This window comes from Panthera tigris, chromosome C2, assembly GCF_018350195.1.
Source record: "Panthera tigris isolate Pti1 chromosome C2, P.tigris_Pti1_mat1.1, whole genome shotgun sequence".
NCBI classification, from domain to species: Eukaryota; Metazoa; Chordata; class Mammalia; order Carnivora; family Felidae; genus Panthera; species Panthera tigris.
Window position 1 is genome coordinate 60,431,965 of NC_056668.1, and position 27,589 is coordinate 60,459,553.

The 27,589-nt window shown below is 38.2% G+C and overlaps 1 protein-coding gene across 4 annotated transcripts in view; it reads right to left on the minus strand.

Annotated features, from left to right (window-relative positions):
- Positions 1–27,589, minus strand: part of ZBTB20 (zinc finger and BTB domain containing 20) — a 761,798-nt gene that overhangs the window by 344,307 nt on the left and 389,902 nt on the right. For all 4 annotated transcript variants that reach the window (XM_042998568.1, XM_042998567.1, XM_042998569.1 and 1 more), the window contains exon 10: positions 7,126–7,173. The gene's annotated coding sequence lies outside the window, so the exon portion shown is untranslated. The remainder of the gene's footprint in view (positions 1–7,125; positions 7,174–27,589) is intronic.

Genomic DNA, 27,589 nt, shown 5'->3' on the forward strand with positions numbered 1-27,589 from the left:
AGGATTCAGACTTTCTATTTAAAATGAAGATAGGCTGGGGCAATAGAAACTATGGGTTGTGAGTATTCCTCCCTCATGAGGTGTGGAAGATGTTTCCAAACGTTTAATCCACGGAGCAAAGGAAGGGGTGTAAAGTAGTTATCCGCAGATCTCTCTGTCCTCCTAGTAAACCTCGGGAAACCTGGGAAACCCTAATAGTGATGCCAGGACCCAGCAGGACAGGTACTGAGAAGGAAGTGAGCAAATAAAAATGCATCTCTGCAATCCAGTGCTTTCGTGAAGTTCTAAGCAAACCACCAAAACATTCTGATTGGTTTCTGAGACTCTCCTCTAATTTAATTTTTCATTCGCTCTTCCCACTTGTACCGGGGCCTGAAGCTTTGGATGTCCAGTCAGAGAGGCCCTATAAACGTCATTGCACAGATGCCCTTTTCTCTCTTGTGCCTTCATATACTTCACTTTCTCTACCATTTTTCATCTCCCAATCTGTTTATTCATGCTGTCTGCAACATCAACTGAATCCTTAGGGACGACAAAACTTTCCTTTTTTCCCCTGAAGGTCTTCATCAGTCTTATTCTTGTTTTGATCTACACATCCCTAAAGTGGATGAAGTTCTCCATAAAGGAGAAGCATTCTGGCAAATCTCCTTCCCTTCCCTCCCTAACCGCAGGCTGCATTGACCTCACCCTCTTGAAACAGTTTGCAGAACCGGCCTCTCAGCCTGATGTGACATGATGGTGATCCTTCAGCAACATCAACAACAGTCACAGACAATCCTCCTTGTGAAGCACGCGAGGGGAATATGCAGAGCAATGGAAAGAGCTAAAACTCCAAAGGGGACGTAGGCCTGAGCAAACCACAGCATGAGTCTATTCACAAAATTTATGAATTTTCCTGAGTAAATTGACAGGCGATATTGTCTACAAAGGACTAGTAAATGTAAATTAACGAACAGATATGTAGCAAATGAGTGTGTTTAAAGATGATTTCCAGCTGAAATGATTTTTCTTCCTAGAGACCAAGTTTTTGTTAAACTTAATCCTACTCTCTTCCCTCTCCAGCAGCAGAAACATCTGGTCGGTTTTAGATTCCCCTTGGATTTCCAACTTCAAAGGGAATTATAAAGAATAACAAATTCATGTACCGGCACTAAAAAAAATTAGAGCAGCAGGAGAGAATGGTAAAATTGTCCTTATTTGACTGCTAGTGACAGGCGCCACAGGCAGAACTATGAGAAAAGACAAAGGCAAGATCACCGGTTGACAACCAGAGTTCCTAGAAGGGACAGAATCTTTGGCTTCATGCAAATATGCACAGGGCCCTTAGCAATCTATAAGGAAACTTCTCCGTGCTTAAATGAGAAAAAAAAAAATTAAAGGAGTTAGGAGGGAGGGAAGGAAGGAAGGAAGGAAGGAAGGAAGGAAGGAAGGAAGGAGTGATGGAAGGAGGGAAGGAGGGAGAGAGGGAGGAAAGGAAGGAAGGAGGGAAGGAAAGCAGGAGGGAAGGAAGGAGGGAAGGAGGGAAGGAGGGAAGGAAGGAGGGAAGGAAGGAGGGAAGAAAGGGTAAGTGAGTTCACATTTACCTGTCACATAGTAAGCATTAGCAAAAGTTTGTTCAAAGAATGGCATGGAGAATGTCTTAAGGACACAGCCTCTGGGTTTTTTATTCTATCTACAGAAAACTGTGAGTTCTGATTCCAACAAGAGCTATAGAAGCCATGTCAGAAGTAACTTGGGCTCCTAAGAATCCGCTAGAACCATCATTTCCTCCTAAAAGATAGACCTCCAAGAGTCTCAAAATTAGTCTCTGTTTCTTCCTTGCTCTGGATCTTTATCAAAGGATGGCCAGAAATCAAAGTCCTCCAGGAGTGGAGGACTAGGGCTTGAATGAACTATTGATATTGGTAGTTGTGCTAAATTATGCTTGACATCACTTTATAGAACTGGATTTATCTTTCTCTTCTGTCATTTCCCTAGCAAAACTGAAACATACTTCTTAGAGTGCAGGTCTTGATATAATGAAACATTAGAAAATTAGAGAACAGTTAGAGAAAGTACAATTTTGCCATTATAATTAGCTCTTACAAATAGCCTCGTTCCTGTTTTAGGTACAACGTGTACCACAACAACAATAAAAATAAACAAGACATGATTAACCAATCAACTTGTTTGTGGACAGAGAAACAGTTAAGGGCTAAAATGTCCTTAAATAATTCATTATAAAAGTCTTTAAACTGAGTGTTCAGAGGTTACAGTTCCCCACATCACAAATACATTAGGTTGATTCACAGAGTGGTCATCAAAAACCAAAAAGTAAATTACTTTTGGCCAAAAAGTATATATCAACAGCATGTTAAGAATATTTCACACAAGAGGACAGAACACACAGAACCAATTCCCTGTGGACCCTAGCACGGTTTGCAAATGGAGCAGTCCCCCAAAGAGAAGACCATCTCCAAAGTATGTTGTTTATATCACAGGCTTTGAGTAATTTCTAATGAAGGAAGAGAAAGTTAAGCCTTGTCTTCAGCATTTCCAATGTAAAGTGACTGTGCTGGCTGCAAAATCATCTTGAATGTCTGTCTTGAATGGGGTATTCAATCTTCCCTCATCACTCCAGGTAAAGCAGGATCACCCAATATCTCACTCAGAGAATGTCATAATTCGTCCTTATGGTAATTGCACATGATGATGTATTACATATCCAATAAAGTTTATCCAGAAAATACACCAACTTCGGGAAACATGGATCTGATGATATAAATAAACTGCTTTTTTTCCTTTTGCAACTATCTGTGTCTTTGGTCTAAAATGAAAATCCTGGCTTGATGCAGGCATTTGCAAAGGATTCTCTGCCCTATACAAGCAGAATCATCCACCAATGATTCTGAACTTACATAGGGGGAAAGGTGTAGAGGATACGGAGTACTACTTTATTCCAAGAAATGCTGTTTTATAGCTTCAGGGTACATACAGTCACAAATGTAACAACAATTGAACAAACACCAGACCCAAAGGCCAAGCATAAGGAAACCTCATACACATATCAAGAAGCAAACACTATCATTAATAATAATAATTATTATTATAGTTATTATCAGAATGAGGCATTGATGGTTCACTTGGGTGCAGTGTATAATACATTAGCTAGAGAGAACCAAGGGCAAACTTATTCTTATCTTTAAAAGGCAGTTTATATTCTGGTTTATATGACATGAGCTATATAATTAACACACATAAGAAAAGGATGCAGGAAGAAGTGAAGACTTATGCCTTTATTTCACTTGTCTTGTTGTTAATATCAATCTTAAAAATAATGATGAAAAAGTTAGCTGTTTTACAATATGGGTGTTATGGGGTATGGTAAAATGTCTTTGCAGCTTTAAAATAGTGGCTAGTTCCTACCTATCTTTCCTTAGAATGCCTGGCTCAATGCCAAGCTATCAGATTGTTTCCTGACCTTTTGAGGACATTTTAATGGTAGTAATGTCAGATCAGGGTAAAGGAGAAATAGAGAGGATCAGAAGACCGAGGGGAAAAATGAAATGGAAAGAAAAAAGTTTGCATTGTTTACACCATCCAGTGTGGCAAATTTTACAGATGCATTCTGTTTGCTTGGGATAGTTTATTGCTTATGTTATTTCTTTTCTTTTCTTTTCTTTCTTTTTTTTTCAAATGTGCTTTCCTCTACCAACTTTGGCTGAAAATACTTTGTATGTGTCCATACTGTAAGCCATCATATTTTTCTAGAGATTTAGTGTAGTTGGAGAAGCTCTTTTTTTTTTTCTTCCCCAAGGGTTATGCACATCAATATTCTAGCTACTCACTTTCGAGGCCAATGGAAAATGTGCTCCTAAGATTAAATAGACCTGAGTAACACATAAATCCAGTTTATACTGATGCAGTATGTTACATAGTTACTCACATCCTGAATTTCTGATGAGTGGAATACACCTTTTGGACAACACACTGCTACTGAACCGTCACTGACTGCAATTCAAAGACGGCGAGCAGGACTAAACCCTAACTATAGGTTCTCTATGGAGAGCCTAATTTGCCCAGAGCCCTCATCATCTGTGGAGCTCTGTGTGTAAAGGATCTAGTCTAGCAAAAGAAAACTAGATTCTTTAAACATTCTTAGAGTAAACTAGAACAATACATATAAGCAACATAGGGAGTGCCCTTTTTTATACAATGAACCATCTCCTTTGACCCTCACTTCCCCAAACACAGTGCTTTTCTTTTTTTTAATTATTCAGACTATTAATATATAATTCTTCCCTTTTCAGACTTTGTAAATGCCTTCTTAGGACGAAACCTTTCCTTTCTGCCAATATATCTTTAAAAAACCCGAAAGTTTTAAATCCAGTGTTAGGTCTGGTTTAAGTAGGTTGGCCACATTGATCCACTATGGGTTGGCTGTAACCATGCTGGACTTCTAGTCAGAGCACTATGTTTTCCTTTCACCTCAGATACAGAATTGTATATAACACAGTGTATATCCCGTCATGAGTCTAACTAATGCTATACAGAACTAGCAGCAAATTATCATCCTAAGTTTGAGGCAAGTGAAAAAAAATGTCAAAGAAAAGTTCCCCCATGAAACCTAGCCAAATGTGTGAAATGTCTCTCTAGTCAACCAAATTGCGCTTTGGCTTACAGATGCATCTAAGAATATTACGAAACACTCTGCTGAGATTTTCTAATCAATTGTTACATTTTAGGAAACATAATGGCAGTATACTCAGAAGAAAAATACTCCAATATATAATGATTAGAACTATTTACCTCAATATTTATAACATTAACATATGAAAATGTCCTTGTGGGCCCAACATATTTATGGACTAAATGCTGTGATGTCTGGGGTTTGCTTCAAAGTAACATGATAGTAGAATGGGAAAATGGCAGGCCATGAGCTCATCATTGTGCAAGCTAAGTGATGGGTACATGGGAGTTCACTATAGTAATCTCTACATTCATGTATTTGAAAGTTTTCATGATAAAAAATTCAAAAATATATACTGATTTAAACTTTCATTCTTTTATTCATTATTGATTGATTTTGATTGATTCATCTACTCTTTGTATGCAAGATATTGTGGAAATGTGAAAAGTAAAACAAAACACCCAAAATGCTCTTGTCGGACACTTAGGTTAAATAAGCAATTCCTCTTCAGGAATGAATATATATATATATATATATATATATATATATATATGTATATACACACACACACACATACACACACACACATTCGTAAAATGACATTTATAAGAACCATGTAATTACATGTAAAATTCTTAGGTTAAATTTTGAAATTCTGTAGAAAGTACGTTTACAGCATGTTTTTAAAAATATATATATCCTCAGGGAAAAAATGAGAGTAAAGAAATACATCAAATGGTTACTAATGATTGGATTTAAATTATAGAAATAATTACTTGTATTTTTCTTCATTTTACTCCTATGTGTTTTTCCAAATTATTTTTAATGAACATGTATCATTTTAAAATGAAAATAAATATTTATTCATTACTGCATAAGATGTGCTCTCCTTTCCCAGGGAGCTTTTCACTAAAAACAGAGAAACTGCAAACACACAGCTTTGCCCAGATACTTTAAATCTTCATACCTAGAAGCGAAATACACCCACAGGAAAAGAAACGTCAATACAGATTTTATCTGATCATAGAAACATAAAGAGCTTTCTGTGTGTTGGACAGAAATAGGGGAGGAACCCGCTTCTCTGCAAGCCAGAAAGAGTGTGAAATTCAGGCCATTTTGTGATGAGATCCTTTAGCCATGAAAGCAATGGGAGCAACAAATTAAAGTTACCAAATAAGCCTGTCCCTGGACTCAGGCCGCTCACACTGATATGCGCGTTTCTTTTTAGTCAGTGTAACAAATAAAGCGTGGGAATGCACATGGGGTGGTGGGGGTAGTTACAATCCTAAAGGCTTGAGGCCTTCGCTGGTGAGATGGATATGTTCAGAGGTAGATGTGCGACAGAATTAGGAACAAAAATACAGCGACAGCTATGGATTATGTGCCATGGATACAGAAAGTCCCTGTTAGAAAGCTATCTTTATTGCCCCAAGAGATTTTTTTCCCCATTTTATGCACATTCATATAAAGTGAAGTCAAGAGTGTAACTTTTAAAAGTTTGGATGAATATGATGTTCATGACTAACTCGGCCTGGCTGGAGCCAGACAGAGTCTCATCAGATGCCAAGCAAGTCACCCCCTTTCGTCTTCCTCCCTCTCATTTCAGGGCAGGCCAACCTCTACAAATTCAGCTTTTATGCTCTTTCTGACTTGATGATGCTCTGCGAATATACCCTCAGTCCTGACCTGCACTCTTCCTCTCAGCCACTGACATCTCAAGAAATCAAGAAGGCCACAGTCCCAACCTTCCCGAAACTTCACAAATTTCCACTAAAAGACATGTAGACCTCAAAGTTTTCAAAGCGAGGCTCATTTGCAGCTCTGGTCTTGGCCCTGTTAATTCATTAAAGAGGTGGCTATCCATATTCATGCTCCTAAAGGACATTTTTCCTCTTCCGTTTGTGGGTGTGCACAAGAGCAATCAGGTCTGATTTTCAGATTGGATCAAATGAAGTGAATGCATTTCAAATGTTTCGCCTATCATAGAATAATAATAAGTAGTTGAAAGCATCACAAAATGTGTTTAGAAGGTTCTGTGTTTGTTTGTTTAATGCCAAAGCGTCCGATGTTCCACATGGAAAATATCCACATGGAGACGTCCATTGAGGCGTCTCCTTTGGAAATATATATCTCCAGAGAGCCTGACAAACAAGGCCTTTGAATGCTTCCACCTCTGCGTAGCAAAATCATTGTGAAATGTTCGTTGAAATCTGTGATCGTAGGTTCTTGGGATCACATGTCTTATTCTAAATGATGGTATTTCAAATGAACAAACTGGATATAAAATATGTACTGTTCACCAATGTCAAAATACGTTCTGTTCAAATAGTACTTGGAGGTGGTGGACACACCACAGCCTTCAGGTTGAATTCTTTCAGAGGCTGGCAGAAGTGTACTTGACTTCTTTGCACCACAATATTCTAGATTGTCATTTAGAAATAATGAAAGTTACTTACCAGACAGCAATGTTGTGAGAAATATCCAGTTAGTGATGGTGAAACATTCTGAAATGAAAAGAATACGGTCAACCCTGGGTATTTAATAAATGTATGACAACACGGTGATCATGTAAAATAACCCATTCGCCTATCACATTGGGACAGTGCCTCGGTGACACTGTATGAAGAGTAAAGGATGCTTCCTTTTGGAAGGAACATACAAGGGTGTGCTGAGAAGGTGACGCCTGCAACGGTCTGCATGTTCAGCTTGAAGGGCTCCAGCCAGTTGCAACTAGTTGTGGAAGACTTGCTGCCCATTTCTGCAAATTCACTGTAACTTGTATTGGGAAAGTTATGTTTTATGGTTAATTATCCATGGTCTGTTTGAAAAAATAAATCAAACCATTGTGAACCACCAGGATTTGCAGCTCCATTTGAACTTTACTGTACTTTTGATTAAACATTTTGTAAATAAAAACAAACTGGTTTCTTCTTGTTTTTGGTTGCTTGTTACTTGTGTTCTGGATATAAATATTGTGGCAGTGGTGGGAGAGCAAGTTATGGATTATTTACCCCCTGGTTTCATGAGTTGTGAGTTACTGGCCTTATTCTCCTTCATGAGCATAAATAAATGTATAGTATTATATTCCAAGTCCTGTAAGACAAATGGAACGAGTCAACTGAAACCTTTTAAAACCAAAACCTTTTATGCTAAGTCACAGAGCAACAAAACAAACCCCAAATTAACATTTAAAAAGCTTCTACTGTGGAGCAACGAAATCCCCCAATATTATATAATCTGCATTTTAAAAACTGCTTGCCTAACAAGCAGCAGTCTATCAATAATTCCACATGCTTGTTTTTTTCTCTGCTTTTATAATTTAGAAGCCATAGATGGTTTATCAGAGATCACCTCCCACCCCCAATATCACCACCAGAATGACGCCTTGAAAATAACCAGCATAACTAACTGAAGCCAACATAGATTTAGAAAGATCTGGAATTATTGTAACTAAAAGTAATGAAACTACGTAAAAGAAAAACTATATAAATTTGTCTATATTCATCATCCCAAGACTTATATAAATAAAAGAAATCTAAAAAATAATTGTCCAGGGAAAATGAGAAAAGCCAAGATTCAAAGGACCCTGTAGCACAGTGCAAGAGGAATATGTTTGAGACCCAGAATTTCCTAAGTTCCTGACACATCTGCATATGAAACTTAATGAGAACCACCAAAGTAGCTTGCCAAAAATTATGTTTTTTTAAATGACCCACTGTTCGCAGCACTGACCAATGAAAAGGACTTCTAGGAAGTACACAAAATTGCCTTCTGCAATTTGCTACTTTTATAAAGACAGAGGCAGGATAATAAGGGGTTTCTTATAAAATGGGGTGATCTGTCCATTGCTGGGACTTGAGTGCTGCATCTGACTTCATCTTATCCCTTACTCCTCTCGTGGCTTACTGCTCACCTGCATAAGCACTGGGAGGAAAGTGCCATAGCAGGTCCCTCATCAGCTCATAAAAACGTGGTAAAATATTTATGAAGGGGCTACTATATGCTACTATATGCACAACTAGAGTAATTCTGTTTGGAAAGGTAAATCAGTGGCTAAGGGTCTTGTCACAGCATTTAAAAATATCTATTACTGATGCCAACAGCAAGGAGAAGTTAGGTTGAAAGTGTTCTGAAGGACTTCTGAAAAATGAGAAAATGTTTAAAACTCTCCCTAGCTTCTCGCATGTCCTGGGAACATAAGGTGTAGGCCTGCTAGCCCTTCTTAGCCTGGATCCCATATTACAAAAGAAAAACTAGAAGTGGCCTGTTTCCAGGGCCCTGGTTACAACTGAAAATGAAGGCTGAATGGAATTAGTTGGCAGCCATTGGACGCTGGAAGGTCAATTCTGCCCTAAGTATGGTCCAGAGAGTGTAAAAACCCACCGAGATGAAAATGGAAAACTATTCTGAGAAACAGGCAGAAAAAAAGTTCAAAGATATTTTACTTCAACACAGTTTCCTCTATTTCTTTTATGATACATGCTTCCAACTATTTTGACAACCAAGAAAATGCTCATCGATGAGTTCTAAGTTGTCTTTTAAATCGTTCCCTGCATACAGAGTGTTACAGAGCGCTGGTTACTGAGGAATAATCATGTTCAAATTGTATTATAAAGTATGGTATTTTACATGATGCAGGTATATACAAACCGAATTGTATACTGGAATCTAAACTCAGCTATAACACATGTAGAGGGACACTTAGAAAAAATATACATAGGAGTATGTTTTCCTGGTGAAAGACTATTCTGATTGACTGTCATTATTTTTCCATAAACAAATCTACCTGAGCCATAGATTTTTTTAAAGACAAAAACCAGGAAGTGTATTTATAAATGGTTAAAAATATATCCTAGCTTACTCATGATTCATTAAGACAATTAAAGATGCCCCCATCATCAGAGATGCAGAGACATGATAATCCCAAGTCTCTTGATCACTCGGTTGTTGCAAGAGAGACAAATTCAGGCAATGAAACCTGAAAAACCAGACAAAATTCACCTGGCTTTGATTTTTATCTTTATGCACCAGATTTTCCCATACAAAAGGAGTCATAAATTTAATAGCTAACACATAAGAGAAAGGTAAACAAACCAGGAAATAGCCTAAATCTTTTTTTTTTTAAGTGAAGGAACACTCATCTCTTACCTTCAGTAAAATCAAATGAACCATTTCATCTGCCTTTTCCATCCAGAAGGAAAGTATGACCTACAGCAATGTTATTGACCTCAAATACAAGGAGGTGAAGTGCCTCAAGAGTTCTACTCACGTCTGCCCTCTTCCTTGACTGTTTTCACCTTCTCACAGATTACATTAAGAACGATCAGAACTACCACCAGAAGTACCCCTCATACATCTGCTCTTACCTTCCTCTAGCAGATACCCAACAATGCCTAGTCAGGTTCTCTCTACCATTTTGGCATCCATTTTATAACTATTCAATAGGCAGAAACTCAAAAGGAAGAATAAAACAAAATCAACAAGTCCTCCAACCTCCCTCATCAGGTGTATGTCTGATTCCCAGAGGACACGAGTCCATTAAATGAAATAAAATATTGTAACAGGGAAGGAAGACTGATAAACTTCACACAAATCTCACCGAGTTCCCACTCATGCTGGGAAGGGAGTTATTCTAGTGAAAACACGGGGGTGTAGGAAAGGAGTGAAGGGCTACAAAGGGACTAGGAGACATAAAGGTGGTGCAATGGACCCAAAGGTGTTCCAGGGAATGGTGTGACAGAAAGTTCAAAAGGAAAATTCCAGAAACTGCCAGTTTTTAAGTGGAACTGTTGTTTAGGGGATAAATTCTATACGGAATTTGAATTAAGTGTGTGCTATAGCATCTAGATGTTTTCGTTTTCATTAAGACTTTGGAGTTTGAATGCAGTTTGTCATGAGAAAAAAACATGAGAGCTTTATACAGCCCCCAAAGTAAAAGACACGAGAAAGACAGGGTTTATATAACTGGCTTTTTACATAAATATTACATCAGGATACTTTTCAAATGAAAACACACACAAACACACACACACACACACACACACACACACACACACACAGCCGTCTTCCTTATCCTCTATTTTAAAATTCATTTCATACTTTAAATGTTGTTGATTTTTCACAAAACAAGTAAAAACCAAGTCAGCATTAAACACCTCAGAATAATTTCAGTCTTATATTACTTGGAAAATTTACCACATCATGGTGGGTCACAAAATCCTGTTTAAAGCCATTTGAGGCACTGACAATTATGGGATGTTTTGCTGCAGCCTAGGGCAACTAGAAATGGCCACGGATGTTAACTAACTCCCTCCTCAACAGTCTGAGAAAAGGGAAAAAAAACTGTAAGTTTCCCCATCTGTTATTTCCTTTTTTTTTCTTTTTGGCTGTGGAAAAGTAAAATTATGCAAGAGCTTTTGAATGTAAAGGCTGTGTGTGCTTTTTCCCTTTTTGTCTCTGTGTACCGGTTATGTGATGTTGCGTAACTGAGTACAGAGTAGGCGGTTAGCGTTTACTATTGATTTACACTATGCCATCTAATGAATTCATAGCACTCAAAAGAAAGGAACGAGAGGGGGAGGGAGGAAAAGGAAAGGAGGGAAAGGGGAGGGTAAAAAAGAGGAACAGAGGAAAGAGAGAAAGAGCTCATTTAGAGAAACAGTTCTAATGTCCAGAATAGTTTCATGCTTATTCCCTCTAGCTCTTTTGGTTGTTGTTCAGGTCTCAGAAAAAAGGACTTTGAGCTAGTGACCCCAATATTCCAATCTTATTTCTAATGAGGATCACTGACAGGTGAATGTCTGAAAGTACTAATGTGTCAAATGACTTGAAAGCAATTCCACTAAACTGTCAGACTTCTCCGTATGCACTTATTTATGATTCTCTCTGTGCATTTGGGAATCTGTATCTATGATAGCCAATGCGATGGTCCGACTGGTTTACCTAGTCACTGATATTATTTGAAAGACACATGGGGCAAAGAGAAATATGTCCCACTCTACCCATCTCCTTTGAAAACTGCATAAAGGATGCATTTAGAAATCTTTGAATAGGTCACTATTTTACTCTGGAAGAAGATATGCCACAAATTATTTGGCTCCACAGAACTGCCTAAGACAGGAATGTCAAAGAGAAATGGGCAGAACGAGAAAAGATTCTAAACTCATGAACAATACTTGAAAAATAAATTTAAATAATTTCTTATATTATGCCTATGGAGAGCACTCAAAATATAACTTTTGATCAGGATGATGGTAGACATTCCTAGTCCTCAGTGTTTCCCCTGCTGTACAGTGAGCTCCCAAATTATAGGCTGGAAAGTAAGGGTGAAGTTGATTCTGCTGCTAGGCATGGGACCTTCCTGTACCTGAGTGCCCTCCAATGGCTGAGAACAACTACTAATGTGAGGAAGATAAGCAGATATTTTCTTTATTAGCAGCCAGCTTGAGGGCAAGGCAGGGAGCTGGTTTCCTTTCTGAATGTGGGTTTGTAAATGGTGACTGGGAAAAATCACATGAGGTCGTCCAAAAGAAAGAACAAGAGTCTGAGGTTTCATTTCTGATCGTCCAATCATCTCCTCCACCCAATTTAGCTTATTCAATATTAAACAGATGCCTACTCCATCCATTTGCCAGGGATGCTTTAATTAATTGACAGCTGTGTGCACACGGTTGTATGCTGAGCACTTAGCACGGTGTTTGGCGCACTCTCTCTGCTCAGCAAGTATTTGTCGAAACAGTAAAATGATTATAGGAGACACGTCACTGTGGGCAAAGTAACCAGAAAAGCCTCAGAAAAACATATTCCAATGATTTACAGGCAATCTTAAGCTGTATTTCTCTATCATTTATCTGTAGACACAAAAGGTTGATATAGAGCAAGAATCGGGCAGTTATTTGGGGACAGTTGACTTCAGTTCCATTTTATTGGAAAAAAGCTTAACAAAAATTATAATGCTGATAGCATCAGCGAAGTTTTGTGTTCATTTCCACCAGCACTTTTGGACTATTTTTCATTTCAGTCTTGGGCACAGAAAAGTCCATTTTAATTTCCATGGACACATTCTAAAGGGAAAGTCATGGGATATCAACATAATTCATCTTTTAAAAAATACTGAGAAGAATGTAGCCATTTAGTAATGGGAGAGAATATAGTTTTTTTGTTTTTTTGTTTTTTTTTTTGTTGAAGGGCAAGGCAGGTTGAGTTTTGATTAGGTTATGCAAATTTAAATTAATAGCAGGGCAACCAAGAATGTATTGAATTCCATTTTCTTGGTTAAACAGGAGTTTTATATGAACAAAAATTCTGGATTACAAAGTCAGAAATGCCATCTTTCAGCTAATTGGAGAATGAGACCTTTAGAGGAAAAGTTGCATGGGCATTCTCTCAGAAATTCCAGTTGAAGATTCAACTAAAAGTGTGTTTGGCAGTGGCAGCCGCGGTACTTTTTAGAGAGCGGGGCTACCTGCTAGTCCATCTGGGATGAGGCAACATTTCAGTCAAAACCTTCAAAAAGTTTTTTTTGTTGTTGTTGTTTTTTTTGTTTTTAACTTCGGTCAATGATATAATCTCCTCAAATTCAGCAACTCCCTTAAATAAGCATTCGGGCAGTATGTTGACAAGACCATCCCATGTGCCATCTCATTTCACGGATTCTAAAATATGAATGAGAACTTGCTGGACCACTTATTTCATTTATGAAGATTCTGAGGTTTGAGAGGTAATTTTCTCAGGGACATATATTTTGAGATAAAGCTGGGACTAGTGTCTAAAGCTCACAGTTCACTTCCCCACAGCATAGAAGAGGTTAATGTTGTATAAATGGAATCTTACTTTATTTTATTTTTAGTTATTTATTTTTAGCCCGTTCTTTCTTTTTTAAAAGTTTTAACTTAAATTCCAGTTAGTTTACATATAGTGTAATATTAGTTTCAGGACGTGTCTTATTTTAAATGCCATAGAGAAAGATTTGAAATGATTCTTTGATAAGGAATCCTTACATTATGTAACAATGTTCACCTTAAAACTATTTTATACTTCATTTTTTATTTTTAGTCGTTTCTCCTCTTTCCCGTCTTCCTTTTATTTTTTGGATCTTTGATTATAGTCACTTTTAACTGTTTCTAGCTCATTCATGCCCATTCCTGACCTCAAATGCTTTCCTTTCTCTCACGTTGCATCTGAAGAACCAACTTTTATTTGTTACTCTTCCTCATAAACATCATTATTTTGTTGATGTGCTTTGAGAGCCTCAGAAATCATAAAGGAAGAGAAATTTTAAATTTAACAATATACAATAAATATATCTTTGGTATATATTCAAATTAAAAAATAAAATGTGCAACAGGACACTGGCAACTTGTAGGGTCTGTCATAGGATGTTACAGCTGTAGAGACCTGCATCGTCGATGAGACTGGAGCCTCCTGTCACAAGAAATCTCCAGACCACTCATTTTCCACTACACCAGGTCACCTTTCTTTTCCCTTTTCTTTCTTTCCATTCCACAGACACAATTATTTTGGGACTAATTATGGCATAGCAGGAGCAGGTCGGGAGAAATCCTAGTGGCTTCATGATACTGGCCAAACTCTCTCAATTCCAAAAAAAAAAAAAAAAAAAGTCAGAAAGAGTTGCATATCAAAATTGCAGCTACACAGAAAGTGAAGTCTGAGGAGGTTAAAAGAAAACTTGGACTTTTTCGAGAAAAAGAGTCCCTGGATAACAGGAATGTTGCTGCCAGAATCATTGTAATTAAGATTGTGTCATTGTTTCCTTTATAAATGTTAACTCTTATGGGGTTTACAAACGATCAGCTAAAATGATCAGCTCTAGGCTGAAACATAGCTCCAAATATCTTAGATTGGGAAGTTTTTTTTCCCTCCCTATTCCTTAAAAGAGAAAACATAAAGCAACTATTCAGAAATTTCAACATTGGATTCTGACCACATACCTTTCCCAAAAAAGAGTAGGTGCTAATTAAGGAGTCTAAACGTACAGTGAGCTGAGGTGAACAACATCCACTGTGGGACGAAGGACATTAGCCTGGTATATGAGTGAGCAATAAAATAAAAGGGTGTCCTATTGTTTTAAAAGGTTTAATGTACATCACTCGGATAGATATTTCATTCTGTTCTATCGATCTGAATAGGATTTTGGCAACGCTGTGTTGAAAAGTCTTTTGCTCTATTTGCTAACTAGAAAAACTTACAATTATAGGAGGCAGGAATTTTGATGGTTTCCTTATATGCCCATTTTCAGGGTGGGTATTGCATAATCAATAATTTTTTTAAACCCATTGCTCCTATTTCTCTGGCATTGGCTCTGGTGTTTAATGGCTGCAGAAAGATGCTCACAGTGGTGACGAGGGACAGGAGGAGGAAGTCACAGACTCACATTAAAATTAATAGGCCAGGAGGAAACTAGCATTTACTTAGCACATATTACATGCCATGTACTTCATTAACATTATTCCATTTAATGCAACAACCCCCCCCCCCCCCCTAAGTAAGTAAGATTGGCTTAAGTTTCAGAGATTAGCAACCTAGTCGCAGGGTTGTCAGCTAACCTGCTTAAGGACACAGCCAATTAAAAAGTTGTGCAGGTGAGGATCAGGACCTGTTTGACTTCCAGGCCCACAGGTACACTGTAAAACACCACAAAGCCAATGATGAGAGCCACCACAAGCTCCAAGTAGGAGGTGGGAAGGGTAAATGACTCCTAAAAAGAAACAGGTTCTTGCTTTGCTCTTGGTTCCAATAAATCCCTGTTTTTTAAATGTATATTTGGAAAATGCTTTTTTTTTTTTGTCATAGATAAGAAAATGCACAATTTCCTGGGAACCTTTAAATCAGACATTTGAGTGTTTATAAAATCTCTTTAAAGATTTATACTAAATAACTAGATAATAGTTTAAAAAATATAATTCATATCAAATCAGATGATTAATACATAACAATTTAATGACTGTGTGTATGTGTGTATATGGGTATATATGATTTGTGTGTGTGTATATAATTTTTTCCCTTGCCAAAATTTCTGGTAATTTACTATATACAGTACTTGTCAAAAGCTAAACAATAAATATGTTAAGGCAGGAGAAAAGGAAAGAACAAAGAAAGAAGAGTGTGTGTGTGTGTGTGTGTGTGTGCGCGCGTGTATGAGACGTACTATTCTCAAGCCCCCGGGGACATGTTTCAAATATGTTTTTAAAATCCTAGTTTGGTGAAGAACTTTACAACAAAGTAATTGTAGCCAAACAGATTTGAAAGGATGAATTAATAATTCTTTCGGCAGCACACATTTATTCCTCAACTTTTAATACATCCTTTGCTTTGTCCTTTCCTCCTTGTCTGCCTTAAGTCTAAATTTGATTGGGAGCAGGAAGGAAGAAATACTAACTTCTGGCTTAGCAGAAGCACGAAACAGGAGAGAACTAGAGTATCTTCCTGGCCTTCTTTTCTCATCCTTATAAGGAAAAGCTACAGTAAACTAAACAACAGAAAAAGAAACAACAACGACATTGACAGTTTTGCTCAGGCAAAAGCAAGATTCGTATCTGCACAACTTCAAGGACTTTCTTCAAATGTTAGCTTCTCTGCATGGTCTTAACAACAAAGCCGAAGAAGAGATGAGATCTGTTTAAGGAAACAGATGAGATTTGAGAGAAAATAGGAGGCCCTCCTTATTTTCAAATAGTATTTAAATGCATGACCAAGATAATAACTTGCAACGTTAAAAAAAATTACACAGTTAACTCAAACCTGCTAAAAATAACTCACAATACCCTCTCCGCTAAAACAAAACAAAATAAAGCAAAAACTCACAAACAATTATTTTGACTGGTAAAAACAGTGACATGAAAGTAACAGATGGGACAGCCCAGTTTTACTCACACAACACACTCACTAAACACAATTGCAAGCGTACCCACAAAAATAACTCAACAATGGTGACTTTGGCCTTGTGCTTCAAATATCTCCCTTAGGTGAGTTTCCTTACAGACTTCAAAGGGCTTGTGAGAAACAATGTAGAATAAAACCAACTTGTCTGTAGGAACCTAGGAACGGGAAGGGGCTGCCAGTCACAGCCTGCAAACAAAAGGGATCTTGTCACCTTCGTCAAGTCCTTTCTCAGGACTGGAATAGGTGTTCTTTCCCTGTGTATTGTTTCTTGTTGTCTGGTAGTATTTTTAGGAAAGGTGACATATCTGTACTCTTAAGAAAACATCACACTACATACCATCTAAAAACTTTCATAAATCAAATAATTAAAAGTAACAAATCTTCCTGCTAATTGCTCCTCAAAGTTGAAAGACAGGTTATTTTCTTACCTTACACCATGCCTTCTGATCTGACAGTGTCATTCAATCAATAATTTCAATGTCACTTACTGATTTTCAACTCTTTTATTACAAAGACTTCAAGCAATAATGAAATGGTGCTGATCTGCTTGCTTTCACTCTATATAACATCTATATTTATGTGCTTTGCTTCTATTTGGATCTATATTTATCTGCTTTATCTGCCTACAGTGCATCTGTTTCTCATACACACAGACATATATTTATATATATACACACATACTGTATATATATAGGTTATATATAAACACACATACCCACAAAAATGTATGAATGTATGCTAGTGTGCTTATTTCAACAAGCATGCAGGTGCATAAATACTCAGACACATGACAAATATACCAAGAACATAAATGTACATGTAAACATAGTTGTACAGGGAAAAGCGTATGTTAACAATAGGCCTGTCTTTGATACTTGGCTGTTGGCCTTTGAGACTTACACACTCAGGAGTGACAGCCACAGACTACCCTGGGAAGGAGAAAAATCTTCAGAAAGTGAAACTATATAGCTAAATAGAGATCATGCATTCTGACTTACTCATTTTAAGATGAGGAAACAGAGACACTGAGAGGTTAAGAGAGAAGGTCTGACGGCTTTCTAGCGGCAGACCTGGAAGCAGAACCCAGGACTCTGCCTTCTCTAGATAAATGCTCTACTATGCTGACCTGAAACCCAATTATCACCTTCTAATTTCCACTCTTTTCCTATTTTCCCCTTTCTTTGCTGCATGAAATGTAAGTAGCCAACAAACATTCAACCCGAGTCAGGCCTGCTTCCAAATGTTATAAATGTGCTATATCATTTAGTCTGCACAATAGCTCTACAAAGTAGGTATTCTTGTTCATGTCCATTTTACAGATAAAACATCTGAGGCCTGACTACTACATAACTCACTCAAAGCTACACAGCTAGGAAGCAAAGAAGCTGAGCTCCTATGATACTCCACACCCTGTGTTGTTCCCACTAGATCATGATGTTTTCCCTTAATACACATCTGAATGCCTTTATGACCCACCCCCACCCCAGTACCACAGCCTAAGCATGATATAAATCTGTTTCAGGGTATATAATAAGCCTAAAGCAGAGGTCCTCTCAGACTGAGAAAAAAATAAAGGGGAGTGGAACAGGTGTGAGTTCTAGTGCAAACCCTCTAATAGAAAACTGAAACATGTAAAATTCAGGCCCCCCAAATCACCCCAAGGGTAGTCTTATGTGATTTAAAGTCTTAATGACTTCTAGCCTATGAACATTGTATGTCTTCTCCATCAAAAGATATGTCAAACTGATAAAATTGAATCAGGTGGGATATAGAGGCACAAGAAGGCAAAAGGAGGGTAGCAAAGGGAAGAAAGAACTGCACCCCCTCTTCTACTCTTGGGACAACACTTCCAAAAATAAACATCTTATCAAAAAATCCAAAGCCAGTACCAAAAAATGGTATTTCACTCCCAGTGAAGTGTTAAGAACAAATTCAGAAAAGAAAACATGTCTATGGTAATTTCATACAGATTTCCTCAGATAGTAACCAGTTGTGAGTTATCCCAACACACAGGAGTTTTACACGTTGTTCAGCTTACATAGAACCCAGCACCAGGAGATGCCATGTGGGTTTGTGAAACTCCCTGGGGCATACTGCATCCATAAGCCAAGGAACAGAAATTGCACTGATCCATACATGCAGCTCTTCATCTGTGACATATTGATAATTACTCTTTATTTGTGAATTAAATCCAAGTTATAAAAACAAGTTTCAGACATTTGTCACAAACAGGGTGCATTTGACTTAACTCTTTCAGAACTCGATCTAGTTACTATCTCCAGGAAATGGGAGCTAGCATTGAAAGGGCCTGATACTATGGTAGGATTATGGCCTTGATAGAGAGAGAGAGACTGACTTGAATTTTAATCCCAAGTCTTCCACTGATTAACAATATAGATTTAGGCGCATCACTTAAATGGATCTGAATCTCAGTTTCATTACCTGTGGAATGAAGAATAAAACCACTCATTTTGTAGGAACATTGTGAGGATTAGAGATAGTCCCACAGCAATGTCCTCCTCATAAAGGAGGCCATTAAATATTAATTATTATATGTTTAAGAAGACCTTTTGGCTGTGTCTTTCCATTGTATAAATGATACACAATTCTTTTGGGAGTAAAAGAAGAAGTAAGGTACTTTTTATGCTTGTTTAATCAAAGGCCAACTTTTTGGTGATCAGGTGTGTTCCAAGTAATGACAGAAATGAAAGCATCTCATAGTGTAACATTTTCACTGGAGGATCTTAAAGCACTTAGTAAGCCCCCCCAACTTTTGTGATGCGGCTACTCTCACTTAACTATTGGCCCAAATGAAGCTCGGAGATCCATCCCCCAGATGAATAACAACTTTTAAACAATCACCACCAGGGGTGAGTAGAAATTCTGTCTTTAACATCTAAACCACATAGTGTCCAGCTGGGTAATAACTGTGGTAAGGTCACAGATACAAAGGGCCATGCTCTCCCCAGAGCTCTTTGAGATTATGCACTGAAGCCAAAACCATTAGGTAATGCTGTGTACATCTGCTGAGATAACAAGGGTGAGTCAGGGTTAGGTCAGGGTTTCAGGTTATAGGGGTGGGGTGAAGAGTGGCTTTCAGATCGAATGCTGAGAGCGGTTTGACTGCAGCAGCAGACAAGCCCCATAGTATTTAACATAAGAGGAAAGAAAGAGGAGGGAGCCACTGCCGAGAGATGGTGGGTGGGAGCACGGAACCCGTGGGGCTCCAACAGGGAACTGTGCCTCAAAGAGGAGACCCTCCCATGTGTGCACACACACTGAGAAGCGGACAAAAAAGCCCAGGGTGCAGCATAAATCCTGCTATCCCAATAACACACACAGATGTTCTACCATTGTTTTCTTTTATGCACATTTTAATTAAGAGATCAGAATCAAGCATTAAAATGTTATTAAATGGCTTGTTTACATTTTCACTATATGTCATTTATTATGCATTTTCTAAATGTGTATCTATTCAGAAGGGCTATTTGGAATTTTTATGTCACTGTTACAATTGTGCCTCTAACGCACACCAGTTTGAGCTAACCAAGAAACTGTCGGAGAGTGGGATAGAAACTCTGGCTTCTCTTACTCTCAGTCAAGCAACCCCATCCCCCATCACACCTCCCTGCAGTGTGACAAACGGCACTGGCACCACTGTACTCAGCACTACAGGATGTCCCAGGTCCACAGCAGCCTTGCTGATTATTCATGAGAGGCCTATTTTTGCATATTGTCCTGTTGTCTTCACAAGAAAACGGTCTCTCTATCCATGCCATACCCTTCCCTGAGCAGTTCTGAAAACCTCAGGAACGCAAAGCTACCACACGGAGGAACCTGGCCCCCTCCCAGTGGCATAGGCTCTCCTGGAGGGGACACAGTGGGAGAAGCCGGAATGAGATTTTTTTCTCTCCTCATCCCATCACTTATTTCTAGTCTACCACTTATCTCAAAGTATCCCTGCAGGAATCCCTTGAGTTTTCGGTATTATTCTAGAGTTGAAACAGACACCCAAACCTCACGTTCTCCCAGGCTCCACAGATACTAAGACTTATTCACACAATCCACCTGCAAATGTGGGGCACAGGTATCCTGTAGTCTGCCTGCCCCATACGGCCCAGAAGCCCATGGTCATGTTATGCCTTATGAATCGTGGTGCACAGAATTATAAGGCAGAGGGCAGGACTCATATCTCATGCATGTTCGGTTCAGTGCCTAACATATCGTGAGTGCCCAATCAATCCAAATAAGAGAGGGAGGTTTCCTTCCTTCCTCCCTCCTTCTCTCTCTCTTTCTATCTTTCTTCCTCCCTGCCCCCTTTCCCTTTGTCTGATTGTTATCCAGGATAAAGCAGAATGCTTGCACACAGCAGGCACAAGACAGGAACGCATTCTAATCCACTGTCAGATTATATTGCTTATACTGTCTCATTTGCAGCATTACTGATCCAGAGAAGCATTTCCATAACTCTAAATATAACCTTGAGGTTAAGAGTTGAATTGAGTCTGCTATACCTGGTGGACCAGATAGGATCCTGAGAAAAGTAATGGCACAGCTTTAAATGGAGTTTCTTTTAAAAGGAAACTTTAAGATGTTACCACAGAAAGAGTAAAATTGGCACAATCCTCTGGAGAGCACCTTAGCAAATAATGCATCAAAAACTTAAAAAGATATGAAATGCTACTTGACCCAGAAATTTCACACTTAGCAGTTTATCTAAAAGAAATAACCAAAGGGGCGTCTGGGTGGCTCAGTCGGTTAAACATCTGATTTGGGCTCAGGTCATGACCTTACAGTTCATGGATTCGAGTCCCGTGTCGCGCTCTGTGCTGATGGCTCAGAGTCTGGAGCCTGCTTCAGATTCTGTGTCTCCCTCTCTCTCTCTGTCCCTCCCCCACTTGTGCATGCTTTCTCTCTCTCAAAAATAAATAAATAAATATTAAAAGACTTTAAAAAGTAGGAGAAATTACCAAAGATCTACACAAAGATTTAGAAGCAAGAGTTTTTATCATGGCATTACTTATAATTGTGAAAATTTGGAAACTTTGCCAATAGATGGTTAAGTAAATGATTGCACATCCATGTGTTGGAATATTATGTAGTTATTAAAAATCATATATTGAACATTACTTAATGACATGAGAATTTTTTTGGAATATTGTTAAATTAAAAGGTTTATTAGCCAACAATATGGAAAGGTTGATCTATTATTTAAGTAAACCTTTCTAAATTAAGTATTTTTTTTTGTTTTATTTATTTATTTAGAGAGAGACAGAGACAGGACGAGTGGGGAAGGGGCAGAGAGAGAGAGGGAGAGAGAAAATCCCAAGCAGGCTCTGCTCTGCCTGCACAGAGCCTGATGTGGGACCCAAACCCATGAAACCGTGAGATCATGACCTGAGCCGAAATGAAGAGTTGAACACTTAAATGACTTAACCACCCAGGCACCCTGCTAAGTTAAATATTTTTAAAGAAATGATATATGTGTATACACCTAGTGAAAAAAAGACTGGAAAAAAAGTGATTGTTTCTGGGAAGAACAATTTCAAATAAGTTTTGTTTCTTTTGAACTTTTCCATAATGAAAGCCCATTACTTATATAGCAAAATATTACTTAAATATTACTATTTAATATTTACCATAAATATTACTATTACTTAAAATAGTAATCTACACATAATTTCCTTCCCTAAACATAAGTTCCTTCCCTAAACTTTCTATAGGCATTTTTGTACCTAGGAGTCTTCTCTTTCCCATTTTTATAGATACTATGTATTGCTTTCAAACATCTTAAGTGTTTGATACTAGGTAGTTGTAATAGATACCTCTTAAACAAAAACTTTTACTAGTCTGTGATTTTAGTCTTAGGCCTCTCCTTAGAAAAAATCCCAATGGCCTGTGAGTTAATGATATGGAATCTTAAGAAGTAGAACAGGGCTACTATGGCTGGCTCTCCTGAAGTCATAAATTTTGCTTTCAATTTAGGCTTCATAATAGTAATGCATATCATCAAGTTGTATTACTTAAGCCCGCATACCACTTTTGCCTATTTTGATTTCCAAACTCTTATTTATTTCCCCAATATTATATCTGTCTCATACATGCTGATGCTATGGAGAATACATGAAACTTAGAGTCCATCATTCAGGAAAAAGTCATCATAGGTTTGGCCAAGCAAGGAGTTCAGCTGAATGCAGTCTAGTTCCCCCTGCAGTGTTTGATGTAATAATCAGGGTGCTTCTTGCACCCACAGCTCCTTGTTAGAGATACTGCTCTTTCTGCAACTTTTACTCACACATACACCCACCAGGCATAGGCTACTCTTCAAGGGATTATAAAGTAGAAAGAAAATGGAGGAGTCATAACTGGTCACAGGTAATCTCAAGTCATAAAACAGGACAAGGACATTTACTACCAACAGAAGAACTGAGTGGAGATGTGAAGAAAAGCCAAGATCTGATACCAGGACTATAGAAGTTCCATGAAGCCCTGCTGCAAAGGTCACTGGAACAGCCCTGGACCTGGAATAGTCTCAACAGAACTTCTCCTTGGAACTCCTTCATTGTGCCATGTATATCTCAAAAACATATCCCCACCACTGAGCAAACAGAGTCTCTATTTCTTAAATAAAATAATAATACGAGTAATATCTGACATCCAAACTTTGAGATTTCAACAGATGTAAAACACACTTTTTTAAGCCTGAGTTTCTGATTTCACCATGGAAATTTGAAATAGCTAAAGTGGAGCATCACGAGTTTCTGTGTCAAGTCAATGGAATTATAAATTTAAGTGTAAATGATGTATAAGTGGGGACACCTGGGTGGCTCAGTCAGTTAAGCTTCTGAATTTGGCTCAGGTCATGATCTCATGGTTTGTGGGCTCGAGCCCCATATTGGGCTGCCTGCTGTCAGTGCAGAGCCTGCTTAGGATCCTCTCCCTCCATCTCTCTCTGCCCCTCCCCCACGCTCGCTCTCTCTCTCTCTAAAATAAATAAACATTAAAAAAAATGATGTATAGTGATTACAGTTGCGTGGCAACCATTTACTAAGGCAGGAAGTTACTCTTGAAATGAATTTGCAGGCTTCTGGGTTCCTACTGGATAATGGCGGCAAACTAAATTTGAACTTTTCAAATATTCTCTAAAAGTAATGTAGATCAACAAGGAGAGAAAATAAAACAACTTATGTCTATAGCATAACTAAAAGAGAAAGTTACAAACTTCAATTTCTGCATAAGTAGGGAAGTAAACATTCGGAAACGAGAAGAGCTAACTTGGGAGCCCGTACTAGAATGGTATCTGGAGGCAATGCTACCTGGGAGTCCAGGAGGACTGTTTTCTCTAGGAAATAATCAAAGCTTTAGGAAGGAGATGTGTTCCGGAACAACCATCCTGTGAAAAGTATAAATGCCAGGGCCTTTCCAAGACCTATAGAATCAGAATTTCCGGAAGTGATATCCAGACGTCCACATTTTTAAACTCCAAAAGTGATTCTGAAATACCCCAGGGATGAGGACCAGTGTGCTACTGGGCAAGTTCAACCTTTATAAATTCATCTACCCTAACTTCACAAGCACAAAAACTCTGCTCTTGCCAGGCTAGTTTCCTTGTTCTCCATCCTTTATTTTTATTTATTTATTTAGAAGCGGGGAGGGCAGAGACAGGGAGAGAGAGAATCCCAAGCACATTCCACTATGTCAGCACAGAGCCCGATGTGGGGCTCACTCTCACGAACCGTGAGGTTATGACCTGAGCTGAAATCAAGAGTCAGTCAGTTAACCAACTGAGCCACCCAGGTGCCCGTCCTTGTTCTCCATCCTTGCTTTCCCCCAAAGAGATAGTTAATTTATGTCTTCATGCATCTTCTCCTGACTTCTCTCTCTCTGAAATACTGTGTATTCTCCTTACTGCCTGTTTAAATTCTCCCCACTTCCAAAATTGGGTTCAAGTTTTACCTCCCTTCTAACTCACATGCATTCCACCTACATTAATAAACTACAGAATATGTGCTTTCCCCTCTGTCTTATATCCTTATGGAAACAATAATTTATCTTTGTCTCACATCTCAGTGAGATCATAAACCATGTAAGTCCTCAGGACATGTTCATATGTTTTTGGTGGGACCTCTTTGCTATATATACATTCGAGACTTTCCAGAGACAGCAAAATGAGTGAAAGTAGCACCTTTATATCCATCATCAAACAACATAGGGGATACATATTTACCTCAAAAACTCCTCAGAATCCATTCCTTGTACTCTGTAAGCTTATATTCTAAAGACTATGTATGTAGAAGTGAAAAAAAGTGAAGAAAAAAAAAAGATAAGCAAGGGTTTGCAGCTCTAGCACTATTCCTTCTTCTGCGTTCCTGAGTCATATATCCAAATGCCTACTCAATTTCTTTACTTAGGTAAGAATTGCAAAGTCAAATGCCCCAAATCAATTCATAATTATCTCTGCCCCCAAATCTGCTCTTTCTTCCATTTCTCCCATAGCTCCCAATTCCACGGAGTTCATGATACTGCCATTCATCCAGTTGCTCAGGGCAAACACTTGGGACTCACCACACCTGGTGCATCTCCTTCTAATCTCTACCACATCAAGACCCTCAGCAATTGCTTTCAAATTACATTCAAATTATTCGGAATTGAACTCCTTTCCTGCTGCCATTGCCCATCACATACTGGGCTCCCACAATAACCCCTGACTAGTCTTCCTCCTCTACCTTTGACCCTTTAAGCCTATTTTCCACAGAGTAGCCACAGATCTCTTTTAATTTATAAACTAGAGCATATACCCTTTTGAAAACCTGCTAACAGCTTCCTGTCAGTCTTTACCATGGCCTCTGTGATCTGGTCTATATCTAGCCACGTGACCATTTTTGCTTTACTCCACTTGAGCCACACATTTCTTCTTCTTCCTGGGATAATTTAAGTTGTTCTTACAGATTTTATAATATGTATTCCCTTTGCCCCAAATCCTCTTCCTCCTGATCACCACATGCTTAGCTCCTTCTCATTATTTTAATCTCTGTTCAAATGCCCCCTGTTCAGAGAGAATTTTTCTACCTGCCCTACCTCAAAGGACACTCTCTCCATCATCTATCCCTATTTCTCACCCCTGTATCCTCCCTTGGTTTCTTCCTAGATCTTGTCATTATTTTAAATGATATATTTTTGCTTAATTATTGGTTTTCTCTTCTTTCATTATAAAGTAAGTTTCATAGGGGATTTTGGTTACTTTTTCATTATATCCCCAGTAAGTACAACAACATCTAAAACATTATAGGTGGTTGATAGATATTAAATGACTGAATGAATAAAGTGTTCCAAATCTCATCCCAGTCATATCAACTTTAAATAGAAAATTTTTATTCTGTATGGTGTAGTAGCTGCCCTGGATTGTCCCAGACACCTCTGTTCTTTCAGTCAACTGCACAAGCCAATCTGGGTACCCACCTACATGCTACAGCTCAGGTCTTAGAATATAGTTCTTGGGAAAAGTAAAGTGAAATTAGATAGTCAATTAAAACTAATATCTCCTTTGAATCTACAAAGGGAGAATTTCTCCCTGGTCCTGGTGTCTTAGACTGGCATGGAATGCTTATGTGCCCATTTTGCACTTGAAGAATTCCCAATCTGGAGGGAAAGTGGGGTATCCTTTTGTACTCTTTATTTTGTGAAACTACCAAGTATGACTCATCCTTCTATCCACAGTGTTCAGAACATTGCTGAGCAGATAGTAGAGCTTCAATAAATGTTTATTAAACAAATGAACAAACCAATCCATGAAAGAAACAGTAACGATTTTAAGTGCTATTTCTTCTATGTCTTAAGCTTTGCAATAGTATTAACTGATCTCAGCAAATAAAGAAATTGCCTCAATTAGACATATACTATATAAAATTCATTCCTGCAGCTTCTCCCCCCCCCGCCCCCCCACAGGTTAAATTGAAGAACTCCTTGTGAAGGACTCTGTCTTATCCAACTTTTATCCTCAGTTCTTAGCAGAATGTCTGGCTGTAAAAGGAGAAAAACTCCAAAGCAAAGGATAGAGAAGTTAGAAGTCCTGGCAGTAATCGGAGAGTATTAAAGAACGCCAGTCTGACATGATTATCAGATGTTAGGTGATGAAAATCATGCCAGCTAACATATGGATTCCTACCCTGTTTCTATGGAAGACTTGAGCTCTAAAATTATTTCCTGAACACAGGGGATCAGAGCTGATGCTGATTATTTACTATGAGACTGCTACTTTCCAGAATATTGCTGATCAAAGTGCTAGACACTCAATGCATGCAATTCTACACCTCTTTACTCAAGTCTCCTATAGTTAGGTAAAATGCTTTAGCAAATGGATGCTATAAAAAATAGTTCCTAATAGCAGGTTCTTTTCAAATATAGGATGAAATATACAACACAACTATTAAATCAATAGGCTCATGAGCGTCCCTTTTGGTTAGGGTAACTGACTGCCTTGGTTTACCTGAGAAGATTCCTAGGATGTAGGACTTTCAGTGTTAAAACAGGGAAAGTTCTGGGTTAGCCAAGAAGAGCTGGTCACCTAATCATGACATAACTTGTTAATTTAATAACAGCTATTCATATACATCTATACATAGCAGTTTTACATATATATATATATATATATATATATATATATATATATATATATATATATAGAATATGATAGACCCTGGGCATTACCAGGCCACAAACATGAGAGGATTAAGGATGAGTCCACCTGTGTTGTACTAGTACACTATAGGAAGTGCAATTCTCTTTGTTTAATTTTCTGTCCGTGTTCCATCTCCCCCACCACCATATTGGACCTCTTTCTTATGTTTTAAAATTGTGTACTTGTATTGATTTTATTATAGTCAAAGGATATTAATTTGGGCTGTTAGGACAATTTCCTTCTCTCCAAAAGAAAGGGAAAAGTGAGACTGGTCTCCATTGACGCATGGACTCATCTGTTTTTTACAACCCCAAATGTGGTAATTTATGATGGTGATGTCA